The 13,763-nt window shown below is 43.3% G+C and overlaps 1 long non-coding RNA gene across 1 annotated transcript; it reads right to left on the bottom strand.

Annotated features, from left to right (window-relative positions):
* Positions 1-201: 201 nt before the first annotated feature.
* Positions 202-12,057, bottom strand: LOC139053032 (uncharacterized). Its single transcript, XR_011510172.1, has 4 exons — positions 11,935-12,057; positions 11,149-11,257; positions 5,972-6,081; positions 202-324 (listed from the first exon to the last, which is right to left on the bottom strand). It is a non-coding gene; the product is annotated as an uncharacterized lncRNA (long non-coding RNA).
* Positions 12,058-13,763: the final 1,706 nt, after the last annotated feature.

Below are 13,763 nucleotides of genomic sequence, written 5' to 3'. Positions count from 1 at the left end.
CAAAATGACACCATTCTTGTTTAGCTGCATTCTACAAGTGTTCGAATTTGTGTTGAATGAGTTCTTTTGTTCATGCAATATTTTTGGTGAAGTTCCACACAGTAACACCTTCTGCCAACATTGCAGCGATTAATTTCGATCACGTGAGTCAGCCGATATGCCAGCTCAGAGACAAAGAGGACACTTTTTAGGGCCCACAATTAACACAAACCATCTTTATTTTGCATCCCGAAGCATGGTGGCCAGGTGCTTGTTCAGGTCCTTCAGCCTCCTTGCCTCCGTATCCACAGTGCTCGGCGTTTTTGAAACAGTGCTCGTATGCATCTGCACAAAAATGTAAACAAAGCAGCCAACCCTGTTAGATTACAACAAGCCATTGGAACTGACATGCACAATAGGTAGCTCCACTGCATAACTGATTTGGCTGGTTCTTGCATGATATTGTGTGTAAAGCGTGAACATCTCACAGAGAAACAGGAAAAAGAGAACACGGAGGTTTATGAGTTTTCTACCTACGTAAATTGATACTTCAAGATTAACCAGAGCAGTTGAAAGCAAGTGCTCGTCCTCGCATTGTCTTGTTCTTGTCTCTGTTAAAGGTTCGTGTTTCACAAACAATAGAAATGGCTGCAGAATTGCAATACAAGACCACAGAAATAGTCTAATACTTTTCCACAAGTATTTTACATTAAATGAACAAGTATAACCAGCACAGTGCGTTGGCGGGCTAGTTGGTGCGAATCCATGAATACTTTGTTTAGCGATAAACGACACACACAAGAAAGACGACAGGACAAGGCGCTGCTCTCAACTGACATCATTTTATTGCGTCACTCCTTTATAAACCGCTCAAACCAGAGGAACATGCGCAGTGAGCACCATGCAATGGAGCCACCAACAACATCCGATCCAAAGAGCGCACTCATGCGACAGAATCCAAAAAACCAAATTCAGCGCTGTACAAGGTTAAGGAAGGCACACTAATGCACTGCGACTCCAATGACTTAATGAAAAATGCTTCCGATGACTCTCGGGCGGTGGTGTCACGGCTCTTTTTCAAAATCGTGGTATCACGAAACATGGGTTTGCATTTGCATGTTTTACAATGCTGAGCCAAATGGGAACCTGTGCCTGTTGGTATGGATCGCTCATGTTCTCTAAGGCGCTCGTTAACACAGCGGCCTGACTGCCCTACATACGCTTTGCCACATGACAAGGGAATCTTATATAAACGACACCGACGCTGAATTCTACAAACTTCACGTGGTTCTTTTCACAATCAGGTTTTTTACTTGTTTTAGAAATACGGCTGCACAACATTGACAGTTTCTGAGGAGCGGAAAACACTACCGGAATTTGGTATTTAGTGGCGACATTCTTTAGATTGTGAGCCACTCTGTGGCAATACGGCACAACGTCAGGCCTCTTCTTTTGTGTGATGCAGTTACTTTTGTGCCGCTTCCCTTTCAGTTTCTGAAGCAATACCTCCGAGACTGACGTCACCACCACACTTGGGTAACCTGCAGCCTATTTAACTGTGCAATTAAACTCATGTTCGCAGAGTGATGACAAGATTTCATTAAGGAAGATTCTAAACACATCAAAGCAATGGCGCGTTTCAGTCTTTGAGTGCGCAGACGCGTAAGGTAAAATTTCCTTACGTGCGCGTGGCGAGTACATCCAGCAGGCGTGGCCTGTTTGTAAGGATAGCTGTAAATTTAAAAACTGGAGTTTACCGTCCCTAGATAGCTCATGTGTGACAGTTAAACCTTTGCCATTATCGTTGAACAGTGTTAAAATATCAGCTACCGTCACGGAGCATTCATTGTTAGTCTGTTTTATCACAACAAGAAAATCGTCAACATATCTAAAAATTTGAACCGAGTCATTGTTTAAGGCACTCTTAAGAGCGCGGTCGACAAAAGATAAAAAAATATTACAAAGAGCAGGCGCCACACATGAACCAATACACACACCATTTTTTGGATAAAAAGGTTATTTTCTAACAGGATAAAAGTTGCACTTAAACAGAATTCAAGAAGGGACATCAAACTTTCCGAAGATAAACCGGTGGCATTGCGAAAATCTACCTCGCCACTTTCTTCAATGCACGTCATCACACTGCGAAATAGCTCATCATGCGGTATTCAATAATAAAGATCTTCGACGTCAACAGAAAAAATGTCAGCTCCTGAATGAGGTTTTTTTCACAGCAAAAATGCACAAACCGGATGTGCCTTTCCGTACAATAGTCAGTGAAAACAACTGTTGGCAGGTTTTGGTTAGCCGCTTTTTGCAAAAACAGTTGAAGCATTTAACTATTGACGATCCTTATGGCATAAAGGATTCTTTCGATGTTGTTTCCTTTCCGAAAGACAACCATTCAGTAGCCGACATTTTTTCTGTTGACGTCGAAGATCTTTACTATTCTATACCGCATGATGAGCTATTTCGCAGTGTGATGACGTGCATCGAAGAAAGTGGCCAGGTAGATTTTTGAAACGCCACCGGGTTATCTTCGGAAAGTTTCATGTCCCTTCTTGAATTTTATTTAAGTGCAACTTTTATCCTGTTCGAAAATAACCTTTTTATCCAGAAAAATGGTGTGTGTATTGGTTCATGTGTGGCCCCTGCTCTTTGTAATATTTTTTTATCTTTTGTCGACCGCGCTCTTAAGAATGCCTTAAACAATGACTCGGTTCAAATTTTTAGATATGTTGACGATTTTCTTGTTGTGATAAAACAGACTAACAACAAATGCTCCGTGACGGTAGCTGATATTTTAACACTGTTCAATGACAATGGCAAAGGTTTAACTTTCACACATGAGCTATCTATAGGGACGGTAAACTCCAGTTCTTAGATTTGCAGCTATCCTTACAAACAGGCCACGCCTGTTGGATGCACTCGCCACGTGCACGTAAGGAACGTTTACCTTACGCGTCTGCGCACTCAAAGACTGAAACGTGCCATTACTTTGATGTGTTTAGAATCTTCGTTAATGAAATCTTGTCATCACTCTGTGAACATGAGTTTCATTGCACAGTTAAATAGGCTGCAGGCTGCTGGTTACCCAAGTGTGGTGGTGACGTCAGTCTCGGAGGTATTGCTTCAGAAACTGAAAGGGAAGCGGCACAAAAGTAACTGCATCACACAAAAGAGGAGGCCTGAAGTTGTGCCGTTTGCCACAGAGTGGCTCACAATCTAAAGAATGTCGCAACTAAATACCAAATTCCGGTAGCGTTTTCCGCTCCTCAGAAATTGTCAGTGTTCTGCAGCCGTATTTCTAAAACAAGTAAAAAACCTGATTGTGAAAAGAAGCACGTGAAGTTTGTAGAATGCAGCATCGGTGTCGTTTATAAGATTCCCTTGTCATGTGGCAAAGTGTATGTAGGGCAGTCAGACCGCTGTGTTAACGAGCACCTTAGAGAACATGAGCAATCCATACCAACAGGCACAGGTTCCCATTTGGCTGAGCATTGTAAAACATGCAAATGCAAACCCATGTTTCGTGATACCACGACTTTGAAAAAGAGCCGTGACACCACCGAACGAGAGTTATCGGAAGCATTTTTCATTAAGTCATTGGAGTCACAGCACATTAGTGTGCCTTCCTTAACCTTGTACAGCGCTGAATTTGGTTTTTTGGATTCTGTCGCATGAACGCGCTCTTTGGATCGGATGTTGTTAGTGGCTCCACCCGCAAAAAGAATTTTTTTCATCCCGCGTTTGCTGCGGGATGGCAACAGGTGAACAAATAGGTGGCTGCCACTCTATGTAGTGCGGGACACCGAAACAAAAGTGGCGGCCGGCGTTGCAAGCTGAACACACCAAATGCGCCAAACGCGATTTTTTTTCTCTCGAGTACATTACTTGCATTGAAAGTTTCTTCCATATCAGTATAGAATAATATCGTTATTATCGGTAAGTTTGTGGCAATAACGTCGCCATGTCCACTATAGGGGGCAGAAACAGATGGGCACGCTTAGCTGCCAGTGACATAGAAAGACACGGCGGGCATGCTGCGGAAACTGCGGCATTTGTCTTCACTACTATCCTAATACAGCACGTTTTCGCTAAGGGTGGGCAAATATTTTAGCTGTGTTACAAGTGTCGGCGTATGGATAGGGTACACTTCTAACGTATCAGTGTAAACGTGGCTGCTATCGTTGCCGCTCGTGATTTGTTGCGTGCCCACGAGTGCAGATGAGAAGAATCGAAAGGCACCTTTTTTGTTGTTGTTGACCACTACCATTACAAAGCCTACACATAATAAAGGCAATTTTGGTTGTAGCTTTTTTGTCATGGAAGTGCGGAAAGTGATGAAAGGAATGAAAACGAGCATCTGCTTAAAGATGTTTGGTGCGTGCAGACCGCTTGGTTTATCTTGAAGAGTTGTTCGCGTAGCATTCGACAGATGGTAAGCGCGATCATTAATAGCTAGACTTGGCACATGACATATCGCTGAAGCAAGTTAGGGGTGCAATCATTACACAGGAAATAAAAAAAATCTAATTTGGACGACAAAATTCAGGGCTGGGATCATTACGTGAGTGCGATCATTATGAGAGTAAATACGGTAAATATGGAAAGTGACACTGTGAACAAAGCAATACTTATTAGGTATGAAATGCTGATATTCACCCGTAGAAAGCGTTAAGTAACAAAGCCTGCAAGATAAGAAAAAATGCAATGTATGGGCCATCTGTACAAGAACATTAATCAAAGGTCCCTTCATTTTTTAGTCCCTTCTCCTCATGCATAGATGGCAGTCAGGTTAAGTAAACTGGACCAGATTGCCACATAGTGCAAGCAAAGGTGGTCACTTTGTGGGCCAATTATGATACCATAGCACGACATGCATCCCTACAGTTGTTTTAATGTGTTCCGTAATGCTAGCCATCTTGTAGGCCCTACAGTGTCAAAGCATCCATAACTCTAACAGCGTTACCCAGTAGGGATAACCAATAAGTGTCCACAGCAGCACAACTCAGCATATCTATCAGGAGGCTTTCGTTACACTTTTACAATTCTCCTCTTATGGCTTCATCCCAATTTTTGTCAATACAAGCTTGAAGCCTCTGCACAATCTGAATGCACCAGGGCACTATAAAAAATACCACATCTTCCTACCCAATTCCATGTTTAATATAAGAGTGGAAAGTTCACTATCATGTGCAGAACAAACCAAATTGTTCTGGAATCAAGTAATCTTCCACTACCTGTGAAAAAAAAGCATGCAAGAAAGAGTACGTCGAGCACAGGGGTGTTGATGGATATTAAATACCACTGTCGTACAGTAGACACCACGTCGCCAAAACAGGCCAATGTATAAATGACTGGATCTGCAACCATGTTAACTGAATGCTCAGGTCATTTGGTGGTCACCTGGTAGTGCAAAGCTCACTTGCATTATTTTGTTTGAAAGCTATGCAACTGTAGCAATGTGTTACGAGCATAGGTCTGGCAAGATTTGTGAGCCTTTCCTTATATGTGTGGCAGAGAATCTGCGAGTCGGCTCGCCCTCCAGTGGATTATCAGATAGCAAGACTGCTTATTTATCATTGTAAAACAAGTGTCATAGTAGCCATGCTCCTTTTCGCAGTTGTGTGAGCAAACATACATTGTCGATTTATCTGTTCTTGCCCTTTCACCTCTCCCTTTATATTGCTGTGCAAGCAGTAAAATTGGATGGCTGTTAGATTGTTATGTCCTGTCACCTCCTCACCTTTCTTATGAATTGTGCATTAAATAAGGCTTTTTTCTTGGTGAAAGGGTGCTACTTTAAGGCATAAACAAGTTCCATGGCAGTTTGCATTTAAGCATCCTCTGAAAACATGTACATGAGGAACACTGCAAGAAGAACGCTTAAAAAAAGAACACGAGTGTATTTATCACCAAGGCCAACCCTTGTGTCTTAGCATATTTCTCAAAACTGATACTGAGGTGCAAGGTGTCCACAACATATTACCTTGTGAAAGCACAGTGGTGCCTGGATGTTGTGGGACCAGCTTGGACGTGGAGATCAGCACTGATCAGCAACACAGTAGTCTGCTTACTCTTTCTGCAGGCCCAGCTACACTTGCATTAAAACAAGTGAGCTTAGTCTCACAAAAGTATAATATAAAAATCGACACTGTGAACAAAGTAATTCTTATTAGGTATAAATAGGAATGAAATGCTGATATTCGCCCATAGAAAGCTTTGAGTTAACAAAGCCTGCGAGATAAGAAGAGTGCAATGTATGAGCCATCTGTGCAAAACATAAATCGAAGGTCCCTTTTTCGCTTCTCTCCTCCTCCTCGTGCATAGATGGCAGACAGGTTAAGTAAACTGGACCAGACTGCCACGTAGCGTAAGCAAAGGTGGTCACTTCTTCGGGGAGCAGCCTATAGGCTGCTTCTTGAAATAGTATTAGAAAATGCTAATAATGCATATATGCATTATTCACAAGAGGCCTTGTTTCTCTCAGAATGCCACAGTCAATCACATATGTCAAATTGACCATCTTTAAATTCATGAAAAGTACAGCATGGCTTTGAGGGTACCCCAAACTACTGAAATTCACATCAGCCAAGTTCAGCAGACAACACCATAATCAAGCCTCTAGAAGTTGTGCATATTATTGCAAGTTGACAGAATAATGAGGAAGAGAAGGTGAGGGAGATGGTGCCACTATAGCATAGTTCAAACTCTATCCCACATCATGTGCAGAAGGGCAAAGAATGCGCAGCTTTCAGTTATACTCTCACCTTTGACAACTGCACCAGGTTGACTGACATGCGTAACAAGCAGTTTGTGATACCACGTTATTGCATCCTGCAACTGATGTGACATCAGAGATCAGCTTCAAGCTTGACGCTAAGCAATACTAGGGACACATAATGAACTGGCTACATTAAAATCTAAAGCAAAAGTGTTGAACATTGTTTGCCAGCCTGTGCACTTCATATTTTACAAAAATTCTAGACAGAAATCCTGTGTTGGAAAGACAGCACGCACTTTCCTAAAGCTTTCTCTCAGCATCCACACTTTTCTATGCATACATTCAGGGTGTCTACCGAGTTGACATTTCCAAATTCCCTGAGTTTTCCAGGTTTTCCCTGAGTCCCTTTGCCAAATTTCCTGAGCGACACAGAACTTTGTTTTATGTCAAAAGACGGGCTGATACCATGTCATCCGATGGTGTCACTCTGTAGTAAGCATGCTAAAAACTACAAAACGACTTAATTCAGCTTGAATAGTAAGGGGCATCGTTTACTTTATTCAAAAAGAAAACGGAAGGGAGGAGTTGGTAAAATGCACAGTGAAAAAGATATATATTAGAAAAAATGCGTAAAACTCGTAGTGAGACATTCCCAAATACGAATAAAAAGGAGATGCATACAGAAGGAAATATTTTCGAAGATGAGCTATTTCTGTCAATTTTATCCCAGGGTGCTGGAGACTCCATATGGAAGGCAAGTCAAGGCGGGAGAATGCCTCTGAATTTTATAGTGACCCATCGTAAATACACAGTAACTAATATTCATTCATTGTAAAGTTAGACATGCTATGTTTCTTCAATAAATATATTGAATCACCCACCCAAGTTACTTGCAAAGGTTAATTATTGGGCCCAAGCATTACAACAAGGGAGAAACAATCTCTTGCGATTACTACCCAAACCCCGACTTCGCTTTCCCGAAGGCATCACCCTCTTTGAAGGGACGTCAAAGAGGGCAATGCCTTCGTGAAAGCGGTCATTTGAAGTAATACATTTTACTGAGAAGTGGAATGGGTGTGCCTTAAGGAAGCAGAATGTGCAGTTTACTCAAAGCCTAATGTTCACTGTCTATTCCTTGTAACCACTACACAGTAATGACAAAAATGAGTTGCATTCGCAAATGTTATGCCGTGACTGAAGGGGATATTCCGAGATACGCAGTTTGTTTCTCCGGTGTTCTCGGTGAGCTAAACAAGGCATCTTGTTTATTTCTAGGGGAAATTAGGGGCATGGTATGGATAAGGTCTAGGCGATGCTCCAAATGGATGGGTTAAATGCGCATTTTCGCGGAGAATAGGTATGCAAGTGGTCCATAGCCTTATTAGTCTGTTTTACGAGCGCTGTAAAACTTAGACGGCTGCGCTTGCATAATTACAATAACAACTGAGAACAATAAGAACTGAGAACATAAGGGGAACAATACAGCAATTTATGTGCGATGGTAAATGCGCGTTGATGAAATACAGCATCAAAAAATTGTGAACAAGCGTTTGAAATTATCCCGCTATTGCTATTGTCCCAAGAGAGTTTACGATACTTTATACTTTGAAGGAATAGGCAGCAATTCAAGTGCAATGTGTCGCACAGTTTTAATATTTCTGGGTTATTGTGAAGGGTTACGAATAATCATTGAACCCTCATTTTTTCTTTGTCATCCGTGACATATTAATTTCGGCTGGTGGCCTCACTGAACTAAAGAAGGCAGCTTTGTTAGGTTTGGTGACTGTAAGGGGAAATTAATGCACGGTGTGGAGGTGAAATTCAATATAGATGGCTTTCATAATAAATTACGTATGCAAGCACTCCTTAAGCATGTCTAACGAGAGCGGAAGAATTGAGCCCGCTGTTCTGGCAGCACTATACAAGTCGCCAAGACCAAATTTAGCGAAAATTGGTGGTGCCCAATGGAAACATCCTGTGCGAAGTGGTTGGATCAAATACAGCTTTTGTAAAATTTTCTTATTCAAGCATTAGAGCGCGTGATATGACCGCTATCAACTATACTTCCCAGTGCCTCGACATAGCTGTAGTTTACAACATGTTCATATTTTGTGGAAAGTGGAGGGGGGCCATTGTAACTACAATGTGACAAAATTTTTACGTTTCTGGTCCGCTAAAAGCGTAGATATAATGAGCCGTCATTTTTCTTTCCTTACTTTTATGTGTCATAACAACTTCAGTCTTTCTTTCAGCGATGTCCTCCATAAACTAAACAATACATTTTGTTTATATTTGGCGAAAATAAAGGCAAAATTCAAAGATAGAGAACTAATTATGATATTTTTAGTATATTACGCATGTAAACTATTCATAGCTTTATGAGTGTGTTTCGCAAACAAAGAATTTATGTAATAGTCCTGGAATAACTGTGAACTCAACAGATATAAAATCTAGTGGAAATTGAGTGGTGGGAAGGACTGGGGGGAGGAGGGTGGGCATTATAAAGTACTAAAGCATTGCATACCCTCCTCAGCAGTCATAGCGGTAGTTTTTAACAGCTTCGCTGGACGTCCACTGTTGCAGGGCCGGGATGGCGAGTCCATTTTTTTTGTGTGTGTGGATATTACAAGTAATTTATGTCGACTGTACGTCATTGCGTATAACCTCGACAGTACTATTACCTAAACTAGAGATACATTTATGCTGTAGACTTAAGCAGCAAGTACACTTCTTTGTTGAATCATTCAAATTCTTTGTAGCAAATGTGCCTTTTTATGTACGCCGTACTGCTGCTACTGGGTGCGATCCGAGACCATTGTGGGCGCACTAATTGCCTTTTGCCCCTGTATCATCTTGAGATGTTATATAGTTGCAAGAGATAAATGCAAATTCAGCTGATTTTTCGGGCCTTCAAGGTTCACCATGTGTGATAGATAAATAAGTCCCTGTCGGGTAAATATACATATAACAGAAGCATTTCCAGGCTATTTCACTTATTGTAATAGTAACTGGCAATATTATATATATATATATATATACATATATATATATGTATATATAAACACACAGAGAGTGAAATATCAGACCATCTGCGATTTGCCCCCCCCCCCCCACACACACACTCTAGAAATTGTTGGTAAACCACTGCATGTCTTTTACCGCCGCAGCACATCAGAAAGAGCTCTGAAGGCCTGCCTTATTATTATGCATATCGGCGCTCATCCTGTGACAGGAGGCAGCGGGTGCACGCGTGTTTATTACGGGTACATACTGTCCCGCGACAATTGCCCCTTCCCACGCTTGTTGAGCTTCACCGCAATAATTTGCGCACGCTTCACCGCGTAATATTACTGTTGTGAGGCGAAGCTGACTTGCGGCAACCGGCATTATGCAACGCGTCGTGCTTTCCGAACTTCGAAGCCAATCGCGAGGACCACAAAGGCGGAGTCAGTGCCATTGCTGACAGTGGCGAATTTTCAATGAAAAACACAGCACAGAACGGCAAGAAGCTTAACAGCGAACGCAGAAGCAGCTAGGCCTAGCGTTGCTGCGGTGGTGGCTACGGCTGCCAGCGAATCTGCGTGCGAGTGCGCCGGTTCGAGGAGCGACGAGGTAATCAAAACGGCGGCGGTGGTGGTTTTATTAATCCCGTTTCGGACCTGCCATGACGGCAAAAAGTCCGGAAAATGGGATGGCGTAGGGTTCTTGCATCCGGAATTTCAGACGTTTTTATACATAGGCTTATGGGGTACGTGGTGGTGCCGCGAAGCCGTCCGATTTATCGGGTCGTCCGGAAAGTCTGTCGTTGACTAAACAGTGGCAACTCCTCCTAATCGAGCCAGCTTTACCGCGACTTTCTTTCCCTTTCAATAAAATTACAGCTAATTTTCCCTGATAGAAGCGCAAATTCCCTGAGTTTTCCCTGAGTTTTTCCAGAATATTGAAAATCCCTGAGAATTCCCGCTTTTCCCGGTTGGTAGACACCCTGACATTATTAACCATTATTTACCTTGACACGCTGTACACAAGCAGCACACTTGGAAAAGCAGAAACTAACATGTTTTTAGATCAGTGAGTTTTTCTCAGTGCTTTTGTTGCTGCAAACTTAGCCTGCTTCTGGAATGTATCTTAATAAACTTACCTAAAGCAAGTGTCCCTCTGCTATTTTTATTAGGGATTTTTCATTGCTAGCAATTAATAAAGCAAAGCGCCAGGACTATATTTTGACGCGCATTTTCACAATTTTATGCCACCCCATTTCTCAACAGCTTTAGAACATCTTCACTAATAGAACTTCATTCTCATTACTTAATGGAACATTAGTAAAATTGTAGAATAGCAAGAATTTATAAACTGCATGAGAGACTCAGAAAAGTTGGCAGGTACCAAATACACGAACACACCCTAGAACACATAAATGGCTGTGACCGTTTAGTACGAACCTTGTCAAAGCAGGCAGATCAGATGCTTTGTCGTGCTGTTCAAGCTGCATAGTGCCGCAGCCTCCTATGTGGTGCAGAGATGCCTCCGTCTCAGGAAATTGTGACATCCCTAAACAATAAATGTTCAGCTTATTGTAATCACTGCTGAAACTGCAAACTTGTGATTTGACAACATCACGTCAAATTGTGGAAAGCTCTCGTACAGCCAGCTACATGAAGCTGCATCCGCTTAGAGAAATTAAATATTTCATTCTTACATCACAGGCGGTTATTCAACGTGTCAAAGGCACGAAAACAAACAGAACACTAAACACAAGAAATACAGGTTGCCTTGGTGACAATCTATAAGCATCAAAGTTTGCACACAAGCTAAAATCTTCTCACGAGTCAGATCATTTGGATGCCATCGCGCGTTAACATTAGCTGCGAAAACATTTGCACATCACACATCAACGTACTTCTAGAATTGTCTATACGATTTCTTGCTGAGAAATTACGTACAGAAGCAGTGACATTTCCTGCTTGAATTTTTGTGCCGTTCAGACTAAGCGATGACCCGGCGCTAGCATACTTCATAACAAAAAGAAAATAAACAATAGATGAAGCTCTTAGCAACATTAATCTCGAGGTAATTTTCGTGAAACTTTTTGCTAAATGTGCACTCCGATATCGAACGAACATTAGGGAATCACTGTTATTGTTCTTGTAGCAGTACTAATCATCTTCTGCTGCGCATGACAAGGTACACTACATGAATCATAAGAATGCGCCAGGCGCCCAACTTACCTTCCGAGGCGAGCGCTCCTTCGTGTCCGTTCACGCCGCATCGACTGCACCAACAGTCCGTCCAGCGTAGTGTTGAATTGCGGTGAACTACAGCACGCGATAGCACAACTACCAACACATTCTTCCGTGCACTGTGACCTGATGCGGGAGCGGTGAGAGTGCAACAGCTTCTCATGAGCCGGAGACAAAGAAGCGCGCTTTGAACGCACTACGATAATCAACAACGGCGCACCGCAAGAATCATACAGCAAGCTAATAGCGTTGCACAGGCGCCAGGGCTTAGTGAGCGTTAATTCACACAAAAAAGGAGCACGTGTACTCGAATTCACCGCTTAAATACGATCAAACGATCAGCATCACATCGGCCGCCCGGCGCAACAACGTTTATAGATCCTCTTTAAATACCCCAACTCCTTATGCGCACCATGCAGCCCGCTGCCGTTCCCGCCACCGCAGCACTGCCATCGACCTCCGCGCCAAGCATCCGAGCGTCGTCTGCTATAGCCTGGCACAGTTATGGTTGTTAGTCGCGGCACTCGGCATTTACATGGTGCTCGCTGAATAAAGTAGCCGTTATTTCTTTCTGTTGTTGTTTAAGCTGAAGTATAATATTCTATAGACACCATGCCTGAGGGTGCACGTCCGAAGAAAGGAGTGAGATGGAAAAAAAGGTGGGCCTACAAACCAAAGAGCACACGCAATGTTAACGCTTGGTGACCCACACGTCGCCGGTACTGGCGTCTCCATGAGCGCAAAACTTGGACCAGACGCAAAAGACCTCGACCACCAGCCACGTGCCCGAGGACAGTGACAAGGCACACGCAATGAGAAAATAAAATCGGCTACAGCACAAGAAGCGCAAACACCCGCAATTAACGTGCACATGTCAGCAGAGCAGCGCCGCTCACTTGGTGCAGAGCTCGACCGCAGCGCCCTCACAGTCCCAGGAACAGGTTGCGCCCTGCTCGAAAGGGAGACTCGCGCTACTGAGAAACCACTTCGGTCCGAAATGAAGGGAAATGACGTATTTTGTTTACTTCGCCGTCTGTGGTTCCGGTAGATGTGATCGCATGGTTAGCGTGGGTAGTGGAGGCGTATTATTTCGATGTTTTTCGCGTGTTTTTAGGCGGCCTTTTTCAACAACTTTGCTGACATTGCTTTCAACAGCGAGGACAGCCTGTGGAGCAGCCCTATCAACCGGACAGGGCCGTAAAATCTGTTTGAAGTTCGCAGCACATCGTCGTTTGGTTTGTGAATGTTAAATGGTGTTCGTTTCTCAGCGGCGTAATCGACGACGGATTTGGCGTCGAGTGGTGTGCGCTTTGTTCCGGCTTGTGCGCCGTTCTACGGATGTCTACTGTTAATGAGTGGTGCTGTTTGTGCATCGGGAAATGGTGCCACGCCAGCGGGATTTGCTTTTTTTGTAAAAACATCCGTGCCGTCTTTGGCGAGTGCTTCCGGAAACTGCTCGCCTTTTGTGTGCGTGTGTGTGTGTATGTGTGTGCGCGCGCGCGCGCGCGCTTCTGATATGCGTGGAACGCGTAGGAACGTCCGTACAGTCTTTCGCGAGTGCTTTCGGAAACTGCTCACATTCTGTCTGTGTGCGCACGCGTGTGACATTCGTCGTTATTGCGATTTGCAAAGGTGTTTTTCATTTGGTGACTGCGTCGGCGAATGCCAGGATGTGATACACGTTCGTCATTTAGAGACTCTGCTTCAATGTAGGGTCACTTACATTTTGGTTGCTTGGAGGTCAGCTTTCAACGCATGGCAAGGCATTGCAGTGCGCTTAACCATCATTGGCACACGAACTGCTTTGTCATTTCTCC

This window comes from Dermacentor albipictus, unplaced genomic scaffold, assembly GCF_038994185.2.
Source record: "Dermacentor albipictus isolate Rhodes 1998 colony unplaced genomic scaffold, USDA_Dalb.pri_finalv2 scaffold_57, whole genome shotgun sequence".
Classification (NCBI taxonomy): Eukaryota; Metazoa; Arthropoda; class Arachnida; order Ixodida; family Ixodidae; genus Dermacentor; species Dermacentor albipictus.
This window is presented reverse-complemented; position numbering and strand designations above follow the sequence as displayed.